Source organism: Aotus nancymaae, unplaced genomic scaffold (assembly GCF_030222135.1).
Source record: "Aotus nancymaae isolate 86718 unplaced genomic scaffold, 86718_ANA_hifiasm-v0.15.2.pri h1tg000139l, whole genome shotgun sequence".
Lineage (NCBI taxonomy): Eukaryota > Metazoa > Chordata > Mammalia > Primates > Aotidae > Aotus > Aotus nancymaae.
The window spans coordinates 389,451-399,206 of NW_026988554.1; the positions used below are offsets into that span (position 1 = coordinate 389,451).

Consider the following 9,756-nt stretch of genomic DNA (forward strand, 5'->3'; position numbering starts at 1 on the left):
GCGGGGCTCTATACTCCTTCCTCTTGGCATTTGGCTGATAGGTAATAGATATTCTTCTTCTTAGGAAAATTCCAGAAATGACAGCAAAATAACAAAAGCCGATCACAGGCTGAGCCCTCTCTGGTGAACTGCAGGCAGTGATGATGGTTTGCTGAATCACCGAGGCAGTGAGGTATGGAATCTGGACACCAGGACACACGTTCCACGCTCTGCTTGACTGCAGTCTGGAATACCGCCTGAGTTGGAAGCAGCACATGGTTACACTTGAATCACAAATAGCCCACATAGCCTGCACAGACATGGCCACACAGAGCATGAGAGGTCAAGAGCCTGCGTGGATGACTGAGAAGACTTCCGGAGCCCACTCTCTAGGAGACCCCAGTTGATTTTCACATAGCCCACTGCACAGGCAGCCACAGGCCCACCAAACACTGCAGGAGCTTCTGTGCCCCATTATGGGTATAAGAATATTGGGGTGGTGCCTTGTAACCTCACAGGACTTGAACATTGTTCAAAGCTAGGTTAAAACCTGCCGTGGAAAAAGCCCACCATAGGGATTAGTAACAAAGGCCTCTGGAGAGCAACTCTCCAAATCTCGGAACCATGACACACGAACCTTCAGAGTCACCGTTTGTGGCTCTATGCTCGTCTGGCTGTCATCCGGGTTCCCCAAAGTGGGGGGCTTTTCCCAAGTAGGTTTCTCCCCTTAACAGCCTAGTGCTTCACTCTTGGGACGTTCCTTTAACCTTGCACGCAGGCTTGGGGACTTCTTTATTTCTTTGCTCAGTTTCACATGGAAAAACAGGCTTTTTTGGGTATTGATAGAAAAAGTGAGAAAATGAAGGCTGTAGAGGCAGAGACTCTGGCCGTGACGATGAGGTAAAAGGATGACCCATTCTCCAGGGATGCCAAGTGTCGGTCTTCACGGGGGCCGCTGTGTTGGCTGCTAGCGTGACACTGCTACGGTGGCCTCTCCCTGGCAGTGCTCAGGGCTGACGGTGCTGCATGGGTCGATACAGTAGGCCACCTGGGAGGCGGTGAGTATCCTGGAGCAGAAGTCGACAGCCTGTGTAGTCTTCACCCCTTGTCCCAACAGGAGCAGCAGCCGGGTAATAATAATGATGATGAAGGAGAGCTCTGGTGAGAGGGTGATGGGCTCGTGGTGACTCGAGAGGATGGACACCGGGAGCAGAGTGTGTCCAAGCGGGAAGGACCTTCTCTATGATCTCTGTGCCGCTCAGGTTTTCACTTGGTCCGGATAAATATGGGATAAGGAACGATTCTGGGGGTCTCATCATGGAGAACAGTCCGAGTAAGCAGAGGAGCATAGCGGATAATTGAGGAATTGCTTGGTGAAGTTCTGAAAACATCCCCAGCTGTTTCTTCTGTGCCCTGAGTTTCTTTCTTTCTGGGATCAGGCCTGCCTTTCTGCCTTCAGATCCCATTTCTGCTCCTTCCGGCCACTGGCTGCTGCAAATCCCAGGCACAGCGCCCTTTCCTCTTGCTGGAATCTCTCATCCTCCTTTATGTAATAATTTTAAAAAATGAACAAGGATCTTGAGATCAAAAAGTTTAACAATTGCTGCATTTGGACAAGTGTGCTTGGAGGAAGCATTTGTGTTCTTCTTGCCAGATTCTTCAAAAACATTAATTTGTTAATAAATTGGTACTCTCCAAGGGGTGGGAATTGTTAAATCAAAGTCAGTTTGGCCTGAGGCTGCCTCTGTATCTTCAGTCCCTAGTGAACTACAGGTTTTCCAAAATTTTAGTGTTCATTAAAAAGCTTGAATCTTCTCATTGGCAACTAGAGTTATTTTCCTTAAAGCAACAGGCCCAGTTTGTTTATTTCTGAGCACATGTCTGCCTAATACCCAAGTGTAACTAACATATTTGTCCGTCATTTGCTCTTTAAGTGGAATTGGTGTTCCGTGAAAAAACTGGCTAACTTCGCTTGTAAATCAAATTTAGCACAAGCACTTTTCCTTGGGATGACTGTCACAGCTCAGCATTCAGCAGAAGTACTTTATGCATGCTGTTCTCCAAAGACGACATGCAGATGACCGAGGAGTACATGAAAAGGTGCTCAGCCTCACTGGCCACCAGGGAAATGCAGATCAAAACCACTAGGAGCTGTCACCTGACACTTATTAGGATGTCTGGTATTGAAAAAACAGAAACCACAAAGGTAAATGGTGCAAGGATGCAGCACAAGAGAACTTCTTTACTTTTTCGGTGGAAATACATTTGGTACTGCCATTGTGGAGACATTATGGGAGGATCCCCAAATACTAAAAATAGAACTGCCACGTGATCCAGCAATCCCACTACTATACACCCAAAAGAAATGGAATCAGTGTATCCAGAGACACCTGCACTCCCATGGTCACTGCAGCACTGCTTACAACAGCAAAGATATGCATCAACCTGTGCCCACCGACGGCTGAGTGGAAAAGGAAAGCCTGGTGCGCATACACGAGGGAATGTGACTCATCCTTCCACAAGGAAAAAATCCTATCTTTTGTGACAACACAGATGAGCCTGGAGCACATTATATTAAGTGAAATAAGCCAGGCACAGAAAGATGAATTCCATATGATTTCACAGGCAGAGGCTGAAGTGGTCAAACTCATAGAAGCAGAGAGTAGAATGGTGGTTACTGGGGCTGGGTGAGGGTGAGATGGTCAAGGGCACACTGTTTCTGCTGTGCTGGCTGAATACATTCTGGAGACCAAATTTACAGCAAGGTGCACGTGTCAGCTCAGCTCTGTACTGAGTGCTTAAAAGTCACTGTGAGGGTAGATCTTACATTAAGTGCTCTTGTCACAAAGAACTCCCCAACAAAATAGTAATAATAATAGCAAAGAGGTGAGAGGAACTTGGGGAGGGGATGGACGTGTTTGTGGCCTTGATGGAGGTGATGGTTTCTAGGCTCCACAGGTGTTCCCAGACTCATCGGGATGTACACGTGAAATATACACAGCTTTCTACAAGTCCTCCATAAAATGGTTTAAAATACAACGGTGAATTTAATAATCGTTGGCATTTTGTCAAGAACATTCTTCCGTGGACTGACCCTCTTTATCATTGTTGTTGCTATCTGATTGTTGACCAGGTTTGTGCATGGTGAAGAGTGCACCAGAACAGCAGGCACTGAGGCCCGACTTCTGCGGAGGCGCTGGCGGCCTGCCCGTTAGGGTGAGGGTCAACGTGCGACCCTTCCATCCTTTATTCCGTAATTATTAGTTGCCATTCAGCTTGAAGGAAGTGCTTTCGCTTTCATTTATTTGTCGCTATGGACTCATGAATCCTGTCTACCTACTGGATTATATAATCTTTTGCCATCATAATTTATTTGGCTCTTCAGATTGTTACGGATTTGGCCAGAAAGTCCCGTGGAGCATGCCCTTGTCTCCTGCTTTCTGCCCATGTTTCTGCCTCTGGCTGCCAACAGGCCTCCTGTGCCTGTCACCAGCTGGCTCCTGCCCGGGCGTCAGGCTCTGGAGTCGCAAGGCTACACGGTGGCTGGGCCTGCCACAAGCCCTCCCTGCACCCAGCCTGGAAAAGCCGAGTCATGAGGGAAGAGACCCTGCTCCTTCACTCGGCGTCTTCCCTACCTTCAGTTTCATTTGGTCTCCGACTGGAATGGGATGAGTTTGTAACACGGTGCAATATTTTCATTTCAGGAGATTCAACAATATTTACATTATTATATGATGTTTGGCCCATGTACTACTGAAAAGTTCTTTCAAAAGTCGTTTCCACAGACTCAACAAAAGATGGAGATGTATTTCTAGAAGACACCCCCTGGGCAGGACCCTCAGGGTCACTCCTAAAGTCTCCTTGGCGCTGACATTGGCTGGGGCATTGATAATATATTGTCTGCTCTAGCTGACAAGCCAGAAGGGCAGTCTCTGTCTTCAGGGAGTCCAAGTTGTAAGCTGGACCAGATATATTAGATACACATGGAGAGGAAAACACTGGATTCGTGCATTTTTTTCTGATTTTGCACTTTTTGTTTGTTCGTTTTTTTTTGTTATTTACTCCTGAATGGGCAAGGATAAAGAAGTAATGAGAACAGGGAAGGGAGAGCTCTGTTGACCAGCACTCACTGGGACCAGGCCTCATGCTGGCCGCGCCACACTCTCCCTCGCTCCCTGTTCACTGTGAACCTGCAAGGTGTGTACCCGTGACCCCTCCTTACAACCGCTTAGGGTTAACCCCCTGCTTTTACAGCTTTTCCTATCACAAATAAGAACCTACATAGCAATGTCTAAAATCTGCATTTGTGACTGCTCCTGGGACTCACAGTGGCGGGGGTGCCATGCCCGGTGGGGTTGGCTGGCATCAGGCAACCTCTCCCCATGATAGGAGCATGACGGGCTGAACGTGAGGCAGGAAACCTCTGCTTTCAAGGAGGTGTGATCGGATGCAGTGACTCCATGTGCCTCTGAACCACGTGTCATTTCAGCAGAGGCACGCCTCTCTTCTGCATCCTCAAGGACAGATGCAAGAGACATCCCAGGTGGTCAGTGGGAACAAAGGACGGGGCAGTGACTTTCGGTGGGGAAACAGCTGCTGTAACACCAGTGACTGGGGAGGTGCAAGTGGCAGCCCTGTGATGACGCAGCCAGCAGTGTCTCCTACACATCTGTGGTCTGCCACGACGGTCATTGGTGGCATCATCTTCATTTCATACGTGAGGAAACCACAGTGCAGCAGGGAAGTCGAGTCTCTGTGATCGCAAGGCTACCTCAAATTGAGTCAGGATTCCAGCCCATGTGTGCCCAAGGCCGGTGCTCTCACTGGACCACGCCGGTGATTTTTTTTTAAAAGGGAGAAAAACTGAAAAGAAGAGGTGGAAGGAGAAAGGCCTGAGCAGGTGTGGTGGGGAGGACGAAGAGGAGGGATCAGGAAAACACGAAACCGAGGGGATCTGGGTGACCGGTAAAAAATTGCAATAAGTCCTGTCTCTCTTCTTCACCTTTGTGGGTGAAGAAAAGGATCTTCCTTGTCCACGAATACAGGTGTACTGCTGTAAAAGCCTTCGGCACGTGTCTCCGCCTGGCATTTCATGATTTGCCCTGTTTCAGGCTCGCAGCAGGAGGGCTGAGCAGATTGATCTGTTGACGGTGGCTTCTCAATTCCTCACAGCACAACGAGCACAAGCCTGGCAGCTGTCCAGTCAGACTGAACACCTGCGGCCCCTCACTGCCCCCCGCATCTCCAAGGACAGAGCCACCTGGCTCTCCTGTCACCTTGCCGAGACACTTCTGACCCCAGAAAATCTGCTAATAAAGCTCAGCCTTCTTCCAGAATCTCAGTTGGAACCCTAGGTGGCTGGTCTAGCACCACCCTGGAAGCCAGTGGCTTAGTGCCGTCCTGGGAAGGCACTTGGTCTGACATCCGCCTCTTCCCTGCTGCTGTATGGAGCAACTGACTCCAGCCTAGAAAACGCTCCATTTTATATTTCACAAACACTCTGCCAACAAGATGTTTTATTTAAATCAACAAATAAAAAAATAAACAACAGAACAGAAACATGAATGCACAAATTTAAAAATAAAGACAGCCTGCAACCAGATAAGGACACAAACAAACACTAAGCCTTTGGCAACTCCAAATGGTCATCTTCACTGACACTGTCTTGCAGCCACTCGTGGTGAGAACTTGGCATCTACTGCTGAAGGCTCTGCCACCTCTAAGACTCTTCCTTCCAAGACTGACGGAGCACTTGGCCCAGAACGGGACTCTTTTTCTCCTGGACTGGTTCCTTAACCCTTTTTCCGATCTCATTTTCCTCTTGCTGTTAAATATTACTTTGTTTTTAGCAGAATATTGAAACTGTGACATTTATAGATTTGTGAAACATACTATTACGTGTGGTTTGCAATATTGACCGACTTGCGGAGTGGCTTGGGCCTGTGTGCCCGTGGCTCTGACTGCTGAGTGAACGAGATGTACTAAGGAGAATACCTCCTTGGGAACTCCATGGAGCTCCTGGCTTTGGTGACTGAAATAGCATCAGCAAAAGTCTGACATTGCGGAAAGACACAAACGTGCGTAGACCTGGTTATTTCTGACCCTGCACTGCTCATGACGCCTGCCTTCCCCTCCTCGACCATGTGGACTGAGGGAGAAGGAAGGGAGGGAAGACGGAAGCAGCCACCACATTTTGCTTTCCTCCCTTCTGGCCCCCTGTTCTGCTGTCATAACACGGTTATCGCCTTTCACCAGACTGAGTTGTCCAATGAGGCGGATACAATTTTTTTTGGTTCCCCAAATTGAAATCCAAACAGCTGTATGTCTTTTCAACGTGTCCTTCTTTCTCACTTATAAAAGAGAGTCACATTTTACATAATCCTGTGCATGGCACTGGGGGACCCTTATGGTTTATGGTTTTTCTAATGTTTGGGAACAGGTGAGAGCATTGTGGGCATTCTATAAAATATTTACCTTGAATTGCTGAGTAAATAGCTGTGCCTGCCTATTAAAAAGTCCAATTTCCTGAACCATGGACTAAGGAAAGAGAAAATGCCCAAGAATGTGTGTGGCCCAGGAGCTGGTGAGAAAGTCCACAGTTTAATCATTCCTCCCCAACTTGTAACGCAGCCCTGAACTTCTGGACTCAAGCGTTGGAGATGTCAAGAGGACCTCGGGCCGCTCTGCGTTGGGTCAGTCCCACAGGGCTGTTTTCCCACCACGCATGGCGCAAGCTGAATCTATGCCTGTTACCCACACTTCCTGCGCCCCCGCACCCCGCTCCTGTGATCACGTCGGAATTTAAAGCCGCGGAGCAGAGAGTGCTCGGAGTGTCCAACTGGTTGCCGCGGCTATCTCTGCGAGCAGCACGTTTGTCTTCAATGCTGCTTAGTTCGTGCCTCCGAGAAAAGAGTCTCCTGCTGCCAGCTAAGTGTGAGAGAACTTGTGCGCGCAACTCCCCTCCGAATCCCAACGATGGGTAACGTTAGCTTTGGCTCCAAGGAACAACAGCAGCTGCTGGAGAGGTTGCGGCTCCTGCCTGCTATGCTCATCCTCTGCGCCTTCAAGCCCCACAGAAATATCAGCGATTACCGCGTCGTGGTAGTCAGCACCGCTGGTGTGGCGAAAAGCACGCCGCTGCAGAAGCGGGCGACCGGCAACTTCCGTCATGAGTACCTGCCAAACATTGAAAATGCTTACTGCCAGTTGCTGGGCTGCAGCCATGGTGCGCTTTCCCTGCACATCACCGACAGCAAGAGTGGCGACCACAACCCCAACCGCGCTCTGTAGCGCCACGTTATAGCCCGGGGCCACGCCTTCGTCCTGGTCTACTCAGTCACCAAGAAGGAAACCCTGGAAGAACTGAAGGCCTTCTATGAGCTGATCTGCAAAATCAAAGGTAACAACCTGCATAAGTTCCCCATCGTGCTGATGGGAAATAAAAGTGATGACACCCACCGGGAGGTGACCCTGAGTGATGGTGCCGCCTGTGCGCTGGAGTGGAATTGTGCCTTCATGGAGATCTCGGCCAAGGCAGATGTGAATGTGCAGGAGCTGTTGTTCCACATGCTGCTGGATTACCAGAACCAGCCCGACCCCGACCTCCAGGAGCCCCAGAAGAAGTCCCAGACGCCCAAGACCATTGAGAAGATGCTTGACAAGTGCATAATCATGTGAGCCCTGGGCCTTAAGAGCCAGCTCTTCCTACCCTGCAGTGTGTAGAAAACGTGGATAGGCCAGGCGCGGTGGCTCACGGCTGTAATCCCAGCACTTTGGGAGGCCGAGGCAGGTGGATCACGAGGTCAAGAGATCGAGACCATCCTGGTCAACATGGTGAAACCCCGTCTCTACTAAAAATACAAAAAATTAGCTGGATATGGTGGCGTGTGCCTGTAATCCCAGCTACTCAGGAGGCTGAGGCAGGAGAATTGCCTGAACCCAGGAGGCGGAGGTTGTGGTGAGCCGAGATCGCGCCATTGCACTCCAGCCTGGGTAACAAGAGCGAAACTCCGTCTCAAAAAAAAAAAAAAAAAGAAAAAAAGAAAAGAAAATGTGGACTAAATTTCACTGTGTTACCTGTACATGGTTGATTTTGTGCTGTTGTTTAGACCGTAACAATCATATTGTCAATAAATGTACCTTGTATGTTGATAACTTTACCTTTTCCCAGGCCAGATAATTCAAATTGTTAAAACATTGGCATTTGAAGAGGAGAACAAAAAGGAACATGATGCATTCAAAGTAAGGCCTTTAATAATAAATTTAATAAGAGAAAATGTTTTGAAAAGAGCAAAATGTCAAAATGAATAGAAAGAGAAATTGGTAGGTGTCCTTTTGGTAACCCTATTATTGTGTATCACTTTAAAACATTCCACATCCTGTAAGTGTTTAATCGTATCTTTTAATTGTGTAATTAAGAAATGTGTTTTTACAACAAAAGCTTTTGTTAAAGTGCTTCGAGACATACATGCTAAACAAACAAACAAAAAAAATGAATATGCTATAGCTGATCAGTAGGGGTGTGGGAGCAGAGAAGACTGTGAGAGTGGAACTCTCTCACTAAAGATGTTAGTAGTTTCCCATGTCATTTAAAAATGTTTGAGTATTCTGCTAGCAGTTTTTAAAAGTGTAACAGCTTCTTGACTTAATAAAGCTTGTACTACATGCAAAAAAAAAAAAAAAGAAAAAAAGTCCAATTTCCTTCTAGATGAGTTATTTACACATTATTAAGCTTATTTCCACAGAATCATTGCAGATATTTCTACGTAAGGAAGCCACCCCAACTGTCTGGTCTTTATTTCACATAGGCGTGTAAAAATCACGCCAGTGGCAAATTGGAGGCTCACAGTGTCTGGAAGTGCTGCATCTTAAAGAGAGTAGTAACTTTCTTGTTTACTAGTCTCAAACTCCTGACCTCGTGATCCACCCGCCTCAGCCTCCCAAAGAGTATTAACTTTCTTAATAACACGTGTGTTGTATTAGTCACACAAATAGAAAAAATTAGCACGGGCCTGTAATCCCAGCTACCTGGGTGACAGAGGCAGGAGAATTGCTTGAACCTGGGAGGTGGAGGTTGCAGTGAGCCGAGATTGCGCCACTGCACTCCAGCCTGGGCAGCAGAGTGAGACTCCATCTCAAAAAAAAAAAAAGTTACTATTGTCTTTAAGATGCAGTTTCCTCATCTGTGAAATGGAATATTTGTATATTCCATATGTTATATAATATTACCACCTGGCTAACCTTGGCATTTGAAGGATTCGAAGCCTGAGTCCAGCACAGAGAAGGGACTTGAGGAATACTCCAGACGTGGAGGAAGGCAGCATCTGGATACAAACTTCTTTTCCTGTATATGCATTTACGTGTCTCTGAATAGGTATCTGTGTGTGTTCCTTTTATTATAGACAGATTGTCTGATCTCAGTGCATTAGAGTGGGGTAGCCTTAGGGACCTGCCACCCTGTGGCAGCTTTGAGATATTCAGACTCTCCAGATTCTGTGTGCACCCCTCACTGTACTGGGGATGCAGGATTTGCCTAACGCCCTACCCATTAGTGAGGAGCAGAGCCCGCATGAGTTCCTCAGATCAGGAGGAGGGGTGAGCTCCTGTCCTGTGAGATGAGGCCATCGTCAATCCTGGGACAGGTGCAGACGATTGCTTTCACCTTCTAACTTTAGAATCTGGAGAGTCCGCATAGCTTGAAGCTGCCTCAGAGAGTCTTTGTTACTGCAAAACGCATGTGGGCAGGCTGGACCAGGCAGTGGATCTTGTTGTTTGTTG

General features: G+C 47.7%; 1 pseudogene; it reads left to right on the forward strand.

Moving 5' to 3' along the window:
• Positions 1-6,954: 6,954 nt before the first annotated feature.
• LOC135272859 (GTP-binding protein Di-Ras3-like) lies at positions 6,955-7,656 on the forward strand (annotated as a pseudogene).
• Positions 7,657-9,756: the final 2,100 nt, after the last annotated feature.